The sequence below is a fragment of the Pongo pygmaeus genome, chromosome 20, assembly GCF_028885625.2.
Source record: "Pongo pygmaeus isolate AG05252 chromosome 20, NHGRI_mPonPyg2-v2.0_pri, whole genome shotgun sequence".
Classification (NCBI taxonomy): Eukaryota; Metazoa; Chordata; class Mammalia; order Primates; family Hominidae; genus Pongo; species Pongo pygmaeus.
The window spans coordinates 31,972,123-31,993,065 of NC_072393.2; positions in this window are offsets into that span (position 1 = coordinate 31,972,123).

Genomic DNA, 20,943 nt, shown 5'->3' on the forward strand with positions numbered 1-20,943 from the left:
AGCATTCAGCTCACAGAGCTGAACCTTTCTTTTGATAGAGCAATTTTGAAACACTCTTTTTCTAGAATCGGCAAGTGGACATTTGGAGCGCTTTGAGGCCTGTGGTGGAAAGGAAATATGTTCACGTAAAAACTAGACAGAATCATTCTCACAAACTTCTCTGTGATAAGTGCATTCAACACACAGAGTTTAATGTTTCCTTTCATGGAGCAGTTTTGAAACACACTTTTTGCAGTACATGCAAGTGGTCATTCGGAAAGCTATGAGGCCTGTGTTCGAAAAGAAAATATCTTCACATATAGCATAGAAAGAATCATTCTCCAAAACTGCCTTGTGTTGGTTGCATTCAACTCACAGAGGTGAATAATCCTTTTGTTAGAGCAGCCAAGAAACTCTGTTTTTGTATAATCTGCAATTGGACGTTTGGAGAGCTCTGAGGCCTCTTGTGGGAAGGGAAATTTCTTCTCAAAACACCTAGAGAGAAGCATTCTCGGAAACCACTTTGAGATGTGCGCATTCAACTCACGGAGTTGAACATTCCTTTTGTTAGAGCAGTTTTGAAACATTCTTTTTGTGGAATCTGCATGTGGATATTTGTACCACGTATAAGAATTTGCTGGAAACGGGATATCTTCACACAAAAACGAGACAGAAGCATTCTCACAAACTCCTTTGTGATGTGTGCTCTCAACTCAGAGATCTGAACCTGACTTTTGATAGAGCAATTTTGAAACACTCTTTTTCTAGAATCCGCAAGAGGACATTTGGAGCGCTTTGAGGCCTGTACTGGAAAGGAAATATCTTCACATAACAAGTAGACAGAAGCATTCCCTGAGACTTCTTTGTGGTGTGTGCATTCAACTCACAGATTTGAACATTCCTTTTTTCAGAGAAGATTTGAAACACTCTTTTTATAGAATGTGCAAGGGGATATTTGGACGGCTTCTAGGAATTCATTGGAAACGGGACACTCTCACACAAAAACAAGACAGAAGCATTCTCACAAACTTCTGTGTGATGTGAGCATTCAGCTCACAGAGCTGAACCTTTCTTTTGATAGAGCAATTTTGAAAGACTGTTTTTCTAGAATCGGCAAGTGGACATTTGGAGCGCTTTGAGTCTTGAGGTGGAAAGGAAATATCTTCACATCAAAATTAGACAGAAGCACTCTCTGAATCTTCTTTGTGGTTTGTGCATTCAACTCGCAGACTTGAACATTCCTTTAGACAGAGAAATTTTGAAACAATCTTTTTGTAGAATCTGCAAGCGGAAATTTGGACCGCTTCTAGGAATTCGTTGGAAACGGGACACCCTCACACGAAAACTAGACAGAAGTATTCTCACAAACTTCTCTGTGATAAGTGCATTCAACTCAGAGCGTTTAACGTTTCTTTTCATGCAGCAGATTTGAAACACACTGTTTGAAGTATATGCAAGTGGTCATTCGGAAAGCTATGAGGCCTGTGTTCGAAAAGGCAATATCTTCACATATAACCCAGAAAGAAGAATTCTCAGAAACTACTTTGTGTTGGTTGCATTCCACTCACAGAGGGGAATATTCCTTTTGTTAGAGAAGGATGAAACACTGTTTTTGTATAATCTGCATTTGGACCTTTGGAGAGCTCTGAGGCCTATGGTGGGAAACAAAATAACTTCACAAAAATCCTACAGGGAAGCATTCTCAGAAACCACTTGGTGATTGTCCATTCAACTCAGAGAATTGAACATTCCTTTTGTTAGAGCAATTTTGAAACACTCTTTTTGTAGAATCTGCATGTGGATATTTGGACCACTTATAGGCATTTGCTGGAAAAAGGATATCCTCACACAAAAACGAGACAGTAGTATTGTCGCAAACTCCTTTGTCATGTGAGCTCTCATCTCACAGATGTGAAACTTACTATTGATAGAGCAGTTTTGAAACACTCTGTGTCGAGAATCTGCAAGGGGACACTTGAAGCGATTTCAGTCCTGTGCTGGAAAGGAAATATCTTCACATAACAAGTAGACAGAAGCATTCTCTGAAACTTCTTTGTGGTGTGTGCATTCAACTCACGGAGTTGAACATTCCTTTTGACAGAGAAATTTTGAAACACTCTTTTTATAGAATGTGCAAGTGGATATTCGGACGGCTTCCAGGAATTCGTTGGAAACGGGACACCCTCACACAAAAACAAGACAGAAGCATTCTCACAAACTTCTGTGTGATGTGAGCATTCAGCTCACAGAGCTGAACACTTCCTTTGACAGAGCAATTTTGAAACACTCTTTTTCTAGAATCGGTAAGTGGACATTTGGAGCGCTTTGTGGCCTGTGGTGGAAAGGAAATATCTTCACGTCAAAACTAGACAGAAGCATTCTCTCAATCTTCTTTGTGGTGTGTGCATTCAACTCACAGATTTGAACATTCCTTTAGACAGAGAAATTTTGAAACACTCTTTTTGTTGAATCGGCAAGTGGAAATTTGGACCCCTTCTAGAAATTCGTTGGAAATGGGACACCCTCATACGAAAACTAGACAGAAGCATTCTGACAAACTTCTCTGTGATAAGTGCATTCAACTCACAGAGTTTAACGTTTCTTTTCATGGAGCAGTATTGAAACGCACTTTTTGAAGTCTATGCAAGTGGTCATTCCGAAAGCTATGAGGCCTGTGTTTGAAAAGACAATATCTTCACATATAACATAGAAAGAAGCATTGTCGCAAACAACTTTGTGTTGGTTGCATTCAACTCACAGAGGGGAATATTCCTTTTGTTAGAGCAGCCATGAAACAGTGTTTTTGTATAATCTGCAAGTGGACATTTGGAGCGCTTTGAGGCCTGTGCTGGAAAGGAAATATCTTCACATAACAAGTTGACAGAAGCATTCTCTGAAAGTACTTTTTGGTGTTTGCATTCAACTCACAGAGTTGAACATTCCTTTTGAGAGAGAAATTATGAAATTCTCTTTTTGTAGAATCTGCAGGTGGAAATTTTGACCGCTTTTAGGAATTCGTTGGAAACGAGACACCTTCACACGAAAACTAGACAGAAGCATTCTCACAAAATTCTCTGTGATAAGGGCATTCAACTCACACAGTTTCAGGATTCTTTTCATGGAGCAGATTTGAAACACGCTTTTTGCTGTATATGCAAGTGGTGACACCAAAAGCTATGAGGCCTGTGGTCGAAAAGGCAATATCTGCACATCTAACCTAGAAAGAAGCATTCTCAAAAACTACTTTGTGTTGGTTGCATTCAACTCACAGAGGGGAATATTCCTTTTGTTAGAGAAGCCATGAAACACTGTTTTTGTATAATCTGCATTTGGACATTTGGAGAGCTCTGAGGCCTATGGTGGGAAACGACATATCTTCACAAAAATCCTACAGAGAAGCATTCTCAGACACCACTTTGCGATGTGTGCATTCATCTCACAGAGTTGAAAATTCCTTTTGTTAGAGCAGTTTTGAAACACTCTTTTTGTAGAATCTGCATGTGGATATTTGGACCACTTATACGAATTTGCTGGAAACGGTATATCTTTACAGAAAAACGAGACGGAACCATTCTCACAAACACCTTTGTGATGTGTGCTCTCAACTCAGAGATGTGAGCATGACTTTTGATAGGGCAGTTTTGAAACACTCTTTTTCTAGTATCTGCAAGTGGACAATTCGGCACTTTGAGGCCTGTACTGGAAAGGAAATATCCTCACACATCAAGTAGACAGAAGCATTGTCTGAAACTTTTTTGGTGTGTGCATTCAACCCACAGAGTTGAACATTCCTTTTGACAGAGAATTTTTGAAACACTCTGTTTATAGAATGTGCAAGTGCATATTTGGACCGCTTCTAGGAATTCGTTGGAAACGGGACACCCTCACACGAAAACAAGACAGAAGCATTCTCACAAACTTCTGTGTGATGTGAGCATTCAGCTCACAGAGCTGAACCTTTCTTTTGATAGAGGAATTTTGTAACACCCTTTTTCTAGAAACGGCAATTGGATATTTGGAGCGCTTTGAGGCCTGTGGTGGAAATTAAATATCTTCACATCAAAACTAGACAGAAGCATTCTCTGAAACTTCTTTGAGGTATGTGCATTCAACTCACAGAGTTGAACATTCCTTTAGACAGAGAAATTTTGAAACACCCTTTATTTAGAATCTGCAAGTGGAAATTTGCACCGCTTATAGGAATTCGTTGGAAACGGGACACCTTCACACGAAAACAAGACAGAAGCGTTCTCACAATCTTCTCTGTGTTAAGTGCATTCAAGTAACAGAGTTTAACGTTTCTTTTCATGGAGCAGTTTTGAAACACGCTTTTTGCATTATATGCAAGTGGTCATTCGGAAAGCTAAGAAGCCTGTGGTCGAAAAGGGAATAGCTTCACATATAACCTAGAAAGAAGCATTCTCAGAAACTACTTTGTGGTGGTTGCATTCAACTCACAGAGGGGAATATTCCTTTTGTTAGAGAAGCCATGAAACACTGTTTTTGTATCATCTGCATTTGGACATTTGGAGAGCTCTGAGGCCTATGGTGGGAAACGAAATAACTTCACAAAAATCCTACAGGGAAGCATTCTCAGAAACCACTTGGTGATGTGTGCATTCAACTCAGAGAATGGAACATTCCTTTTGTCAGAGCAATTTTGAAACACTCTTTTTGTAGAATCTGCATGTGGATATTTGGACCACTTATAGGCATTTGCTGGAAAAAGGATATCCTCACACAAAAACGAGACAGAAGTATTCTCGCAAACTCCTTTGTCATGTGTGCTCTCATCTCACAGACGTGAAACTTACTTTTGATAGAGCAGTTTTGAAACACTCTTTGTCGAGAATCTGCAAGGGGACACTTGAAGCGATTTCAGTCCTGTGCTGGAAAGGAAATATCTTCACATAACAAGTAGACAGAAGCATTCTCTGAAACTTCTTTGTGGTGTGTGCATTCAACTCACGGAGTTGAACATTCCTTTTGACACGGAAATTTTGAAACACTCTTTTTATAGAATGTGCAAGGGGATATTTGGACGGCTTCTAGGAATTCATTGGAAACGGGACACCCTCACACAAAAATAAGACAGAAGCAGTCTCACAAACTTCTGTGTGATGTGAGCATTCAGCTCACAGAGCTGAACCTTTCTTTTGATAGAGCAATTTTGAAACACTCTTTTTCTAGAATCGGCAAGTGGACATTTGGAGCGCTTTGAGGCCTGTGGTGGAAAGGAAATATGTTCACGTCAAAACTAGACAGAATCATTCTCACAAACTTCTCTGTGATAAGTGCATTCAACACACAGAGTTTAATGTTTCCTTTCATGGAGCAGTTTTGAAACACACTTTTTGCAGTACATGCAAGTGGTCATTCGGAAAGCTATGAGGCCTGTGTTCGAAAAGAAAATATCTTCACATATAGCATAGAAAGAATCATTCTCCAAAACTGCCTTGTGTTGGTTGCATTCAACTCACAGAGGTGAATAATCCTTTTGTTAGAGCAGCCAAGAAACTCTGTTTTTGTATAATCTGCAATTGGACGTTTGGAGAGCTCTGAGGCCTCTTGTGGGAAGGGAAATTTCTTCTCAAAACACCTAGAGAGAAGCATTCTCGGAAACCACTTTGAGATGTGCGCATTCAACTCACGGAGTTGAACATTCCTTTTGTTAGAGCAGTTTTGAAACATTCTTTTTGTGGAATCTGCATGTGGATATTTGTACCACGTATAAGAATTTGCTGGAAACGGGATATCTTCACACAAAAACGAGACAGAAGCATTCTCACAAACTCCTTTGTGATGTGTGCTCTCAACTCAGAGATCTGAACCTGACTTTTGATAGAGCAATTTTGAAACACTCTTTTTCTAGAATCCGCAAGAGGACATTTGGAGCGCTTTGAGGCCTGTACTGGAAAGGAAATATCTTCACATAACAAGTAGACAGAAGCATTCCCTGAGACTTCTTTGTGGTGTGTGCATTCAACTCACAGATTTGAACATTCCTTTTTTCAGAGAAGATTAGAAACACTCTTTTTATAGAATGTGCAAGGGGATATTTGGACGGCTTCTAGGAATTCATTGGAAACGGGACACTCTCACACAAAAACAAGACAGAAGCATTCTCACAAACTTCTGTGTGATGTGAGCATTCAGCTCACAGAGCTGAACCTTTCTTTTGATAGAGCAATTTTGAAAGACTGTTTTTCTAGAATCGGCAAGTGGACATTTGGAGCGCTTTGAGTCTTGAGGTGGAAAGGAAATATCTTCACATCAAAATTAGACAGAAGCACTCTCTGAATCTTCTTTGTGGTTTGTGCATTCAACTCGCAGACTTGAACATTCCTTTAGACAGAGAAATTTTGAAACAATCTTTTTGTAGAATCTGCAAGCGGAAATTTGGACCGCTTCTAGGAATTCGTTGGAAACGGGACACCCTCACACGAAAACTAGACAGAAGTATTCTCACAAACTTCTCTGTGATAAGTGCATTCAACTCAGAGCGTTTAACGTTTCTTTTCATGCAGCAGATTTGAAACACACTGTTTGAAGTATATGCAAGTGGTCATTCGGAAAGCTATGAGGCCTGTGTTCGAAAAGGCAATATCTTCACATATAACCCAGAAAGAAGAATTCTCAGAAACTACTTTGTGTTGGTTGCATTCCACTCACAGAGGGGAATATTCCTTTTGTTAGAGAAGGATGAAACACTGTTTTTGTATAATCTGCATTTGGACCTTTGGAGAGCTCTGAGGCCTATGGTGGGAAACAAAATAACTTCACAAAAATCCTACAGGGAAGCATTCTCAGAAACCACTTGGTGATTGTCCATTCAACTCAGAGAATTGAACATTCCTTTTGTTAGAGCAATTTTGAAACACTCTTTTTGTAGAATCTGCATGTGGATATTTGGACCACTTATAGGCATTTGCTGGAAAAAGGATATCCTCACACAAAAACGAGACAGTAGTATTGTCGCAAACTCCATTGTCATGTGAGCTCTCATCTCACAGATGTGAAACTTACTATTGATAGAGCAGTTTTGAAACACTCTGTGTCGAGAATCTGCAAGGGGACACTTGAAGCGATTTCAGTCCTGTACTGGAAAGGAAATATCTTCACATAACAAGTAGACAGAAGCATTCTCTGAAACTTCTTTGTGGTGTGTGCATTCAACTCACGGAGTTGAACATTCCTTTTGACAGAGAAATTTTGAAACACTCTTTTTATAGAATGTGCAAGTGGATATTCGGACGGCTTCCAGGAATTCGTTGGAAACGGGACACCCTCACACAAAAACAAGACAGAAGCATTCTCACAAACTTCTGTGTGATGTGAACATTCAGCTCACAGAGCTGAACACTTCCTTTGACAGAGCAATTTTGAAACACTCTTTTTCTAGAATCGGTAAGTGGACATTTGGAGCGCTATGTGGCCTGTGGTGGAAAGGAAATATCTTCACGTCAAAACTAGACAGAAGCATTCTCTCAATCTTCTTTGTGGTGTGTGCATTCAACTCACAGATTTGAACATTCCTTTAGACAGAGAAATTTTGAAACACTCTTTTTGTTGAATCGGCAAGTGGAAATTTGGACCCCTTCTAGAAATTCGTTGGAAATGGGACACCCTCATACGAAAACTAGACAGAAGCATTCTGACAAACTTCTCTGTGATAAGTGCATTCAACTCACAGAGTTTAACGTTTCTTTTCATGGAGCAGTATTGAAACGCACTTTTTGAAGTCTATGCAAGTGGTCATTCCGAAAGCTATGAGGCCTGTGTTTGAAAAGACAATATCTTCACATATAACATAGAAAGAAGCATTGTCGCAAACAACTTTGTGTTGGTTGCATTCAACTCACAGAGGGGAATATTCCTTTTGTTAGAGCAGCCATGAAACAGTGTTTTTGTATAATCTGCAAGTGGACATTTGGAGCGCTTTGAGGCCTGTGCTGGAAAGGAAATATCTTCACATAACAAGCTGACAGAAGCATTCTCTGAAAGTACTTTTTGGTGTGTGCATTCAACTCACAGAGTTGAACATTCCTTTTGAGAGAGAAATTATGAAATTCTCTTTTTGTAGAATCTGCAGGTGGAAATTTTGACCGCTTTTAGGAATTCGTTGGAAACGAGACACCTTCACACGAAAACTAGACAGAAGCATTCTCACAAAATTCTCTGTGATAAGGGCATTCAACTCACACAGTTTCAGGATTCTTTTCATGGAGCAGATTTGAAACACGCTTTTTGCTGTATATGCAAGTGGTCACACCGAAAGCTATGAGGCCTGTGGTCGAAAAGGCAATATCTGCACATCTAACCTAGAAAGAAGCATTCTCAAAAACTACTTTGTGTTGGTTGCATTCAACTCACAGAGGGGAATATTCCTTTTGTTAGAGAAGCCATGAAACACTGTTTTTGTATAATCTGCATTTGGACATTTGGAGAGCTCTGAGGCCTATGGTGGGAAACGACATATCTTCACAAAAATCCTACAGAGAAGCATTCTCAGACACCACTTTGCGATGTGTGCATTCATCTCACAGAGTTGAAAATTCCTTTTGTTAGAGCAGTTTTGAAACACTCTTTTTGTAGAATCTGCATGTGGATATTTGGACCACTTATACGAATTTGCTGGAAACGGTATATCTTTACAGAAAAACGAGACGGAACCATTCTCACAAACACCTTTGTGATGTGTGCTCTCAACTCAGAGATGTGAGCATGACTTTTGATAGGGCAGTTTTGAAACACTCTTTTTCTAGTATCTGCAAGTGGACAATTCGGCACTTTGAGGCCTGTACTGGAAAGGAAATATCCTCACACATCAAGTAGACAGAAGCATTGTCTGAAACTTTTTTGGTGTGTGCATTCAACCCACAGAGTTGAACATTCCTTTTGACAGAGAATTTTTGAAACACTCTGTTTATAGAATGTGCAAGTGCATATTTGGACCGCTTCTAGGAATTCGTTGGAAACGGGACACCCTCACACGAAAACAAGACAGAAGCATTCTCACAAACTTCTGTGTGATGTGAGCATTCAGCTCACAGAGCTGAACCTTTCTTTTGATAGAGGAATTTTGTAACACCATTTTTCTAGAAACGGCAATTGGATATTTGGAGCGCTTTGAGGCCTGTGGTGGAAATTAAATATCTTCACATCAAAACTAGACAGAAGCATTCTCTGAAACTTCTTTGAGGTATGTGCATTCAACTCACAGAGTTGAACATTCCTTTAGACAGAGAAATTTTGAAACACCCTTTATTTAGAATCTGCAAGTGGAAATTTGCACCGCTTATAGGAATTCGTTGGAAACGGGACACCTTCACACGAAAACAAGACAGAAGCGTTCTCACAATCTTCTCTGTGTTAAGTGCATTCAAGTAACAGAGTTTAACGTTTCTTTTCATGGAGCAGTTTTGAAACACGCTTTTTGCATTATATGCAAGTGGTCATTCGGAAAGCTAAGAAGCCTGTGGTCGAAAAGGGAATAGCTTCACATATAACCTAGAAAGAAGCATTCTCAGAAACTACTTTGTGGTGGTTGCATTCAACTCACAGAGGGGAATATTCCTTTTGTTAGAGAAGCCATGAAACACTGTTTTTGTATCATCTGCATTTGGACATTTGGAGAGCTCTGAGGCCTATGCTTGGAAACGAAATAACTTCACAAAAATCCTACAGGGAAGCATTCTCAGAAACCACTTGGTGATGTGTGCATTCAACTCAGAGAATTGAACATTCCTTTTGTCAGAGCAATTTTGAAACACTCTTTTTGTAGAATCTGCATGTGGATATTTGGACCACTTATACGCATTTGCTGGAAAAAGGATATCCTCACACAAAAACGAGACAGAAGTATTCTCACAAACTCCTTTGTCATGTGTGCTCTCATCTCACAGATGTGAAACCTACTTTTGATAGAGCAGTTTTGAAACACTCTTTGTCGAGAATCTGCAAGGGGACACTTGAAGCGATTTCAGTCCTGTGCTGGAAAGGAAATATCTTCACATAACAAGTAGACAGAAGCATTCTCTGAAACTTCTTTGTGGTGTGTGCATTCAACTCACGGAGTTGAACATTCCTTTTGACACGGACATTTTGAAACACTCTTTTTATAGGATGTGCAAGGGGATATTCGGACGGCTTCTAGGAATTCGTTGGAAACGGGACACCCTCACACAAAAACAAGACAGAAGCATTCTCACAAACTTCTGTGTGATGTGAGCATTCAGCTCACAGAGCTGAACCTTTCTTTTGATAGAGCAATTTTGAAACACTCTTTTTCTAGAATCGGCAAGTGGACATTTGGAGCGCTTTGAGGCCTGTGGTGGAAAGGTAATATGTTCACGTCAAAACTAGACAGAATCATTCTCACAAACTTCTCTGTGATAAGTGCATTCAACTCACAGAGTTTAATGTTTCCTTTCATGGAGCAGTTTTGAAACACACTTTTTGCAGTACATGCAAGTGGTCATTCGGAAAGCTATGAGGCCTGTGTTCGAAAAGAAAATATCTTCACATATAGCATAGAAAGAATCATTCTCCAAAACTGCCTTGTGTTGGTTGCATTCAACTCACAGAGGTGAATAATCCTTTTGTTAGAGCAGCCAAGAAACTCTGTTTTTGTATAATCTGCAATTGGACGTTTGGAGAGCTCTGAGGCCTCTTGTGGGAAGGGAAATTTCTTCTCAAAACACCTAGAGAGAAGCATTCTCGGAAACCACTTTGAGATGTGTGCATTCAACTCACGGAGTTGAACATTCCTTTTGTTAGAGCAGTTTTGAAACATTCTTTTTGTGGAATCTGCATGTGGATATTTGTACCACGTATAAGAATTTGCTGGAAACGGGATATCTTCACAAAAAAACGAGACAGAAGCATTCTCACAAACTCCTTTGTGATGTGTGCTCTCAACTCAGAGATCTGAACCTGACTTTTGATAGAGCAATTTTGAAACACTCTTTTTCTAGAATCCGCAAGAGGACATTTGGAGCGCTTTGAGGCCTGTACTGGAAAGGAAATATCTTCACAAAACAAGTAGACAGAAGCATTCCCTGAGACTTCTTTGTGGTGTGTGCATTCAACTCACAGATTTGAACATTCCTTTTGTCAGAGAAGATTTGAAACACTCTTTTTATAGAATGTGCAAGGGGATATTTGGACGGCTTCTAGGAATTCGTTGGAAACGGGACACTCTCACACAAAAACAAGACAGAAGCATTCTCACAAACTTCTGTGTGATGTGAGCATTCAGCTCACAGAGCTGAACCTTTCTTTTGATAGAGCAATTTTGAAAGACTGTTTTTCTAGAATCGGCAAGTGGACATTTGGAGCGCTTTGAGTCTTGAGGTGGAAAGGAAATATCTTCACATCAAAATTAGACAGAAGCACTCTCTGAATCTTCTTTGTGGTTTGTGCATTCAACTCGCAGACTTGAACATTCCTTTAGACAGAGAAATTTTGAAACAATCTTTTTGTAGAATCTGCAAGCGGAAATTTGGACCGCTTCTAGGAATTCGTTGGAAAAGGGACACCCTCACACGAAAACTAGACAGAAGTATTCTCACAAACTTCTCTGTGATAAGTGCATTCAACTCAGAGCGTTTAACGTTTCTTTTCATGCAGCAGATTTGAAACACACTGTTTGAAGTATATGCAAGTGGTCATTCGGAAAGCTATGAGGCCTGTGTTCGAAAAGGCAATATCTTCACATATAACCCAGAAAGAAGAATTCTCAGAAACTACTTTGTGTTGGTTGCATTCCACTCACAGAGGGGAATATTCCTTTTGTTAGAGAAGGATGAAACACTGTTTTTGTATAATCTGCATTTGGACCTTTGGAGAGCTCTGAGGCCTATGGTGGGAAACGAAATAACTTCACAAAAATCCTACAGGGAAGCATTCTCAGAAACCACTTGGTGATTGTCCATTCAACTCAGAGAATTGAACATTCCTTTTGTTAGAGCAATTTTGAAACACTCTTTTTGTAGAATCTGCATGTGGATATTTGGACCACTTATAGGCATTTGCTGGAAAAAGGATATCCTCACACAAAAACGAGACAGTAGTATTGTCGCAAACTCCTTTGTCATGTGAGCTCTCATCTCACAGATGTGAAACTTACTATTGATAGAGCAGTTTTGAAACACTCTGTGTCGAGAATCTGCAAGGGGACACTTGAAGCGATTTCAGTCCTGTACTGGAAAGGAAATATCTTCACATAACAAGTAGACAGAAGCATTCTCTGAAACTTCTTTGTGGTGTGTGCATTCAACTCACGGAGTTGAACATTCCTTTTGACAGAGAAATTTTGAAACACTCTTTTTATAGAATGTGCAAGTGGATATTCGGACGGCTTCCAGGAATTCGTTGGAAACGGGACACCCTCACACAAAAACAAGACAGAAGCATTCTCACAAACTTCTGTGTGATGTGAGCATTCAGCTCACAGAGCTGAACACTTCCTTTGACAGAGCAATTTTGAAACACTCTTTTTCTAGAATCGGTAAGTGGACATTTGGAGCGCTTTGTGGCCTGTGGTGGAAAGGAAATATCTTCACGTCAAAACTAGACAGAAGCATTCTCTCAATCTTCTTTGTGGTGTGTGCATTCAACTCACAGATTTGAACATTCCTTTAGACAGAGAAATTTTGAAACACTCTTTTTGTTGAATCGGCAAGTGGAAATTTGGACCCCTTCTAGAAATTCGTTGGAAATGGGACACCCTCATACGAAAACTAGACAGAAGCATTCTGACAAACTTCTCTGTGATAAGTGCATTCAACTCACAGAGTTTAACGTTTCTTTTCATGGAGCAGTATTGAAACGCACTTTTTGAAGTCTATGCAAGTGGTCATTCCGAAAGCTATGAGGCCTGTGTTTGAAAAGACAATATCTTCACATATAACATAGAAAGAAGCATTCTCGCAAACAACTTTGTGTTGGTTGCATTCAACTCACAGAGGGGAATATTCCTTTTGTTAGAGCAGCCATGAAACAGTGTTTTTGTATAATCTGCAAGTGGACATTTGGAGCGCTTTGAGGCCTGTGCTGGAAAGGAAATATCTTCACATAACAAGTTGACAGAAGCATTCTCTGAAAGTACTTTTTGGTGTGTGCATTCAACTCACAGAGTTGAACATTCCTTTTGAGAGAGAAATTATGAAATTCTCTTTTTGTAGAATCTGCAGGTGGAAATTTTGACCGCTTTTAGGAATTCGTTGGAAACGAGACACCTTCACACGAAAACTAGACAGAAGCATTCTCACAAAATTCTCTGTGATAAGGGCATTCAACTCACAGAGTTTCAGGATTCTTTTCATGGAGCAGATTTGAAACACGCTTTTTGCTGTATATGCAAGTGGTCACACCGAAAGCTATGAGGCCTGTGGTCGAAAAGGCAATATCTGCACATCTAACCTAGAAAGAAGCATTCTCAAAAACTACTTTGTGTTGGTTGCATTCAACTCACAGAGGGGAATATTCCTTTTGTTAGAGAAGCCATGAAACACTGTTTTTGTATAATCTGCATTTGGACATTTGGAGAGCTCTGAGGCCTATGGTGGGAAACGACATATCTTCACAAAAATCCTACAGAGAAGCATTCTCAGACACCACTTTGCGATGTGTGCATTCATCTCACAGAGTTGAAAATTCCTTTTGTTAGAGCAGTTTTGAAACACTCTTTTTGTAGAATCTGCATGTGGATATTTGGACCACTTATACGAATTTGCTGGAAACGGTATATCTTTACAGAAAAACGAGACGGAACCATTCTCACAAACACCTTTGTGATGTGTGCTCTCAACTCAGAGATGTGAGCATGACTTTTGATAGGGCAGTTTTGAAACACTCTTTTTCTAGTATCTGCAAGTGGACAATTCGGCACTTTGAGGCCTGTACTGGAAAGGAAATATCCTCACACATCAAGTAGACAGAAGCATTGTCTGAAACTTTTTTGGTGCGTGCATTCAACCCACAGAGTTGAACATTCCTTTTGACAGAGAATTTTTGAAACACTCTGTTTATAGAATGTGCAAGTGCATATTTGGACCGCTTCTAGGAATTCGTTGGAAACGGGACACCCTCACACGAAAACAAGACAGAAGCATTCTCACAAACTTCTGTGTGATGTGAGCATTCAGCTCACAGAGCTGAACCTTTCTTTTGATAGAGGAATTTTGTAACACCCTTTTTCTAGAAACGGCAATTGGATATTTGGAGCGCTTTGAGGCCTGTGGTGGAAATTAAATATCTTCACATCAAAACTAGACAGAAGCATTCTCTGAAACTTCTTTGAGGTATGTGCATTCAACTCACAGAGTTGAACATTCCTTTAGACAGAGAAATTTTGAAACACCCTTTATTTAGAATCTGCAAGTGGAAATTTGCACCGCTTATAAGAATTCGTTGGAAACGGGACACCTTCACACGAAAACAAGACAGAAGCGTTCTCACAATCTTCTCTGTGTTAAGTGCATTCAAGTAACAGAGTTTAACGTTTCTTTTCATGGAGCAGTTTTGAAACACGCTTTTTGCATTATATGCAAGTGGTCATTCGGAAAGCTAAGAAGCCTGTGGTCGAAAAGGGAATAGCTTCACATATAACCTAGAAAGAAGCATTCTCAGAAACTACTTTGTGGTGGTTGCATTCAACTCACAGAGGGGAATATTCCTTTTGTTAGAGAAGCCATGAAACACTGTTTTTGTATCATCTGCATTTGGACATTTGGAGAGCTCTGAGGCCTATGCTTGGAAACGAAATAACTTCACAAAAATCCTACAGGGAAGCATTCTCAGAAACCACTTGGTGATGTGTGCATTCAACTCAGAGAATTGAACATTCCTTTTGTCAGAGCAATTTTGAAACACTCTTTTTGTAGAATCTGCATGTGGATATTTGGACCACTTATAGGCATTTGCTGGAAAAAGGATATCCTCACACAAAAACGAGACAGAAGTATTCTCGCAAACTCCTTTGTCATGTGTGCTCTCATCTCACAGACGTGAAACTTACTTTTGATAGAGCAGTTTTGAAACACTCTTTGTCGAGAATCTGCAAGGGGACACTTGAAGCGATTTCAGTCCTGTGCTGGAAAGGAAATATCTTCACATAACAAGTAGACAGAAGCATTCTCTGAAACTTCTTTGTGGTGTGTGCATTCAACTCACGGAGTTGAACATTCCTTTTGACACGGAAATTTTGAAACACTCTTTTTATAGGATGTGCAAGGGGATATTCGGACGGCTTCTAGGAATTCGTTGGAAACGGGACACCCTCACACAAAAACAAGACAGAAGCAGTCTCACAAACTTCTGTGTGATGTGAGCATTCAGCTCACAGAGCTGAACCTTTCTTTTGATAGAGCAATTTTGAAACACTCTTTTTCTAGAATCGGCAAGTGGACATTTGGAGCGCTTTGAGGCCTGTGGTGGAAAGGAAATATGTTCACGTCAAAACTAGACAGAATCATTCTCACAAACTTCTCTGTGATAAGTGCATTCAACACACAGAGTTTAATGTTTCCTTTCATGGAGCAGTTTTGAAACACACTTTTTGCAGTACACGCAAGTGGTCATTCGGAAAGCTATGAGGCCTGTGTTCGAAAAGAAAATATCTTCACATATAGCATAGAAAGAATCATTCTCCAAAACTGCCTTGTGTTGGTTGCATTCAACTCACAGAGGTGAATAATCCTTTTGTTAGAGCAGCCAAGAAACTCTGTTTTTGTATAATCTGCAATTGGACGTTTGGAGAGCTCTGAGGCCTCTTGTGGGAAGGGAAATTTCTTCTCAAAACACCTAGAGAGAAGCATTCTCGGAAACCACTTTGAGATGTGTGCATTCAACTCACGGAGTTGAACATTCCTTTTGACAGAGAAATTTTGAAACACTCTTTTTACAGAATGTGCAAGTGGATATTCGGACGGCTTCCAGGAATTCGTTGGAAACGGGACACCCTCACACAAAAACAAGACAGAAGCATTCTCACAAACTTCTGTGTGATGTGAGCATTCAGCTCAAAGAGCTGAACACTTCCTTTGATAGAGCAATTTTGAAACACTCTTTTTCTAGAATCGGTAAGTGGACATTTGGAGCGCTTTGTGGCCTGTGGTGGAAAGGAAATATCTTCACGTCAAAACTAGACAGAAGCATTCTCTCAATCTTCTTTGTGGTGTGTGCATTCAACTCACAGATTTGAACATTCCTTTAGACAGAGAAATTTTGAAACACTCTTTTTGTTGAATCGGCAAGTGGAAATTTGGACCCCTTCTAGAAATTCGTTGGAAATGGGACACCCGCATACGAAAACTAGACAGAAGCATTCTGACAAACTTCTCTTTGATAAGTGCATTCAACTCACAGAGTTTAACGTTTCTTTTCATGGAGCAGTATTGAAACGCACTTTTTGAAGTCTATGCAAGTGGTCATTCCGAAAGCTATGAGGCCTGTGTTTGAAAAGACAATATCTTCACATATAACATAGAAAGAAGCATTCTCGCAAACAACTTTGTGGTGGTTGCATTCAACTCACAGAGGGGAATATTCCTTTTGTTAGAGCAGCCATGAAACAGTGTTTTTGTATAATCTGCAAGTGGACATTTGGAGCGCTTTGAGGCCTGTGCTTGAAAGGAAATATCTTCACATAACAAGTTGACAGAAGCATTCTCTGAAAGTACTTTTTGGTGTGTGCATTCAACTCACAGAGTTGAACATTCCTTTTGAGAGAGAAATTATGAAATTCTCTTTTTGTAGAATCTGCAGGTGGAAATTTTGACCGCTTTTAGGAATTCGTTGGAAACGAGACACCTTCACACGAAAACTAGACAGAAGCATTCTCACAAAATTCTCTGTGATAAGGGCATTCAACTCACAGAGTTTCAGGATTCTTTTCATGGAGCAGATTTGAAACACGCTTTTTGCTGTATATGCAAGTGGTGACACCGAAAGCTATGAGGCCTGTGGTCAAAAAGGCAATATCTGCACATCTAACCTAGAAAGAAGCATTCTCAAAAACTACTTTGTGTTGGTTGCATTCAACTCACAGAGGGGAATATTCCTTTTGTTAGAGAAGCCATGAAACACTGTTTTTGTATAATCTGCATTTGGACATTTGGAGAGCTCTGAGGCCTATGGTGGGAAACGACATATCTTCACAAAAATCCTACAGAGAAGCATTCTCAGACACCACTTTGCGATGTGTGCATTCATCTCACAGAGTTGAAAATTCCTTTTGTTAGAGCAGTTTTGAAACACTCTTTTTGTAGAATCTGCATGTGGATATTTGGACCACTTATACGAATTTGCTGGAAACGGTATATCTTTACAGAAAAACGAGACGGAACCATTCTCACAAACACCTTTGTGATGTGTGCTCTCAACTCAGAGATGTGAGCATGACTTTTGATAGGGCAGTTTTGAAACACTCTTTTTCTAGTATCTGCAAGTGGACAATTCGGCACGTTGAGGCCTGTACTGGAAAGGAAATATCTTCACACATCAAGTAGACAGAAGCATTGTCTGAAACTTTTTTGGTGTGTGCATTCAACCCACAGAGTTGAACATTCCTTTTGACAGAGAATTTTTGAAACACTCTGTTTATAGAATGTGCAAGTACATATTTGCACCGCTTCTAGGAATTCGTTGGAAACGGGACACCCTCACACGAAAACAAGACAGAAGCATTCTCACAAACTTCTGTGTGATGTGAGCATTCAGCTCACAGAGCTGAACCTTTCTTTTGATAGAGGAATTTTGTAACACCCTTTTTCTAGAAACGGCAATTGGATATTTGGAGCGCTTTGAGGCCTGTGGTGGAAATTAAATATCTTCACATCAAAACTAGACAGAAGCATTCTCTGAAACTTCTTTGAGGTATGTGCATTCAACTCACAGAGTTGAACATTCCTTTAGACAGAGAAATTTTGAAACACCCTTTATTTAGAATCTGCAAGTGGAAATTTGCACCGCTTATAGGAATTCGTTGGAAACGGGACACCTTCACACGAAAACAAGACAGAAGCGTTCTCACAATCTTCTCTGTGTTAAGTGCATTCAAGTAACAGAGTTTAACGTTTCTTTTCATGGAGCAGTTTTGAAACACGCTTTTTGCATTATATGCAAGTGGTCATTCGGAAAGCTAAGAAGCCTGTGGTCGAAAAGGGAATAGCTTCACATATAACCTAGAAAGAAGCATTCTCAGAAACTACTTTGTGGTGGTTGCATTCAACTCACAGAGGGGAATATTCCTTTTGTTAGAGAAGCCATGAAACACTGTTTTTGTATCATCTGCATTTGGACATTTGGAGAGCTCTGAGGCCTATGCTTGGAAACGAAATAACTTCACAAAAATCCTACAGGGAAGCATTCTCAGAAACCACTTGGTGATGTGTGCATTCAACTCAGAGAATTGAACATTCCTTTTGTCAGAGCAATTTTGAAACACTCTTTTTGTAGAATCTGCATGTGGATATTTGGACCACTTATAGGCATTTGCTGGAAAAAGGATAACCTCACACAAAAACGAGACAGAAGTATTCTCGCAAACTCCTTTGTCATGTGTGCTCTCATCTCACAGACGTGAAACTTACTTTTGATAGAGCAGTTTTGAAACACTCTTTGTCGAGAATCTGCAAGGGGACACTTGAAGCGATTTCAGTCCTGTGCTGGAAAGGAAATATCTTCACATAACAAGTAGACAGAAGCATTCTCTGAAACTTCTTTGTGGTGTGTGCATTCAACTCACGGAGTTGAACATTCCTTTTGACACGGACATTTTGAAACACTCTTTTTATAGGATGTGCAAGGGGATATTCGGACGGCTTCTAGGAATTCGTTGGAAACGGGACACCCTCACACAAAAACAAGACAGAAGCAGTCTCACAAACTTCTGTGTGATGTGAGCATTCAGCTCACAGAGCTGAACCTTTCTTTTGATAGAGCAATTTTGAAACACTCTTTTTCTAGAATCGGCAAGTGGACATTTGGAGCGCTTTGAGGCCTGTGGTGGAAAGGAAATATGTTCACGTCAAAACTAGACAGAATCATTCTCACAAACTTCTCTGTGATAAGTGCATTCAACTCACAGAGTTTAATGTTTCCTTTCATGGAGCAGTTTTGAAACACACTTTTTGCAGTACATGCAAGTGGTCATTCGGAAAGCTATGAGGCCTGTGTTCGAAAAGAAAATATCTTCACATATAGCATAGAAAGAATCATTCTCCAAAACTGCCTTGTGTTGGTTGCATTCAACACACAGAGGTGAATAATCCTTTTGTTAGAGCAGCCAAGAAACTCTGTTATTGTATAATCTGCAATTGGACGTTTGGAGAGCTCTGAGGCCTCTTGTGGGAAGGGAAATTTCTTCTCAAAACACCTAGAGAGAAGCATTCTCGGAAACCACTTTGAGATGTGCGCATTCAACTCACGGAGTTGAACATTCCTTTTGACAGAGAAATTTTGAAACACTCTTTTTATAGAATGTGCAAGTGGATATTCGGACGGCTTCCAGGAATTCGTTGGAAACGGGACACCCTCACACAAAAACAAGACAGAAGCATTCTCACAAACTTCTGTGTGATGTGAGCATTCAGCTCAAAGAGCTGAACACTTCCTTTGATAGAGCAATTTTGAAACACTCTTTTTCTAGAATCGGTAAGTGGACATTTGGAGCGCTTTGTGGCCTGTGGTGGAAAGGAAATATCTTCACGTCAAAACTAGACAGAAGCATTCTCTCAATCTTCTTTGTGGTGTTTGCATTCAACTCACAGATTTGAACATTCCTTTAGACAGAGAAATTTTGAAACACTCTTTTTGTTGAATCGGCAAGTGGAAATTTGGACCCCTTCTAGAAATTCGTTGGAAATGGGACACCCTCATACGAAAACTAGACAGAAGCATTCTGACAAACTTCTCTTTGATAAGTGCATTCAACTCACAGAGTTTAACGTTTCTTTTCATGGAGCAGTATTGAAACGCACTTTTTGAAGTCTATGCAAGTGGTCATTCCGAAAGCTATGAGGCCTGTGTTTGAAAAGACAATATCTTCACATATAACATAGAAAGAAGCATTCTCGCAAACAACTTTGTGTTGGTTGCATTCAACTCACAGAGGGGAATATTCCTTTTGTTAGAGCAGCCATGAAACAGTGTTTTTGTATAATCTGCAAGTGGACATTTGGAGCGCTTTGAGGCCTGTGCTGGAAAGGAAATATCTTCACATAACAAGTTGACAGAAGCATTCTCTGAAAGTTCTTTTTGGTGAGTGCATTCAACTCATAGAGTAGAACATTCCTTTTGAGAGAGAAATTATGAAATTCTCTTTTTGTAGAATCTGCAGGTGGAAATTTTGACCGCTTTTAGGAATTCGTTGGAAACGAGACACCTTCACACGAAAACTAGACAGAAGCATTCTCACAAAATTCTCTGTGATAAGGGCATTCAACTCACAGAGTTTCAGGATTCTTTTCATGGAGCAGATTTGAAACACGCTTTTTGCTGTATATGCAAGTGGTCACACCGAAAGCTATGAGGCCTGTGGTCAAAAAGGCAATATCTGCACATCTAACCTAGAAAGAAGCATTCTCAAAAACTACTTTGTGTTGGTTGCATTCAACTCACAGAGGGGAATATTCCTTTCGTTAGAGAAGCCATGAAACACTGTTTTTGTATAATCTGCATTTGGACATTTGGAGAGCTCTGAGGCCTATGGTGGGAAACGACATATCTTCACAAAAATCCTACAGAGAAGCATTCTCAGACACCACTTTGCGATGTGTGCATTCATCTCACAGAGTTGAAAATTCCTTTTGTTAGAGCAGTTTTGAAACACTCTTTTTGTAGAATCTGCATGTGGATATTTGGACCACTTATACGAATTTGCTGGAAACGGTATATCTTTACAGAAAAACGAGACGGAACCATTCTCACAAACACCTTTGTGATGTGTGCTCTCAACTC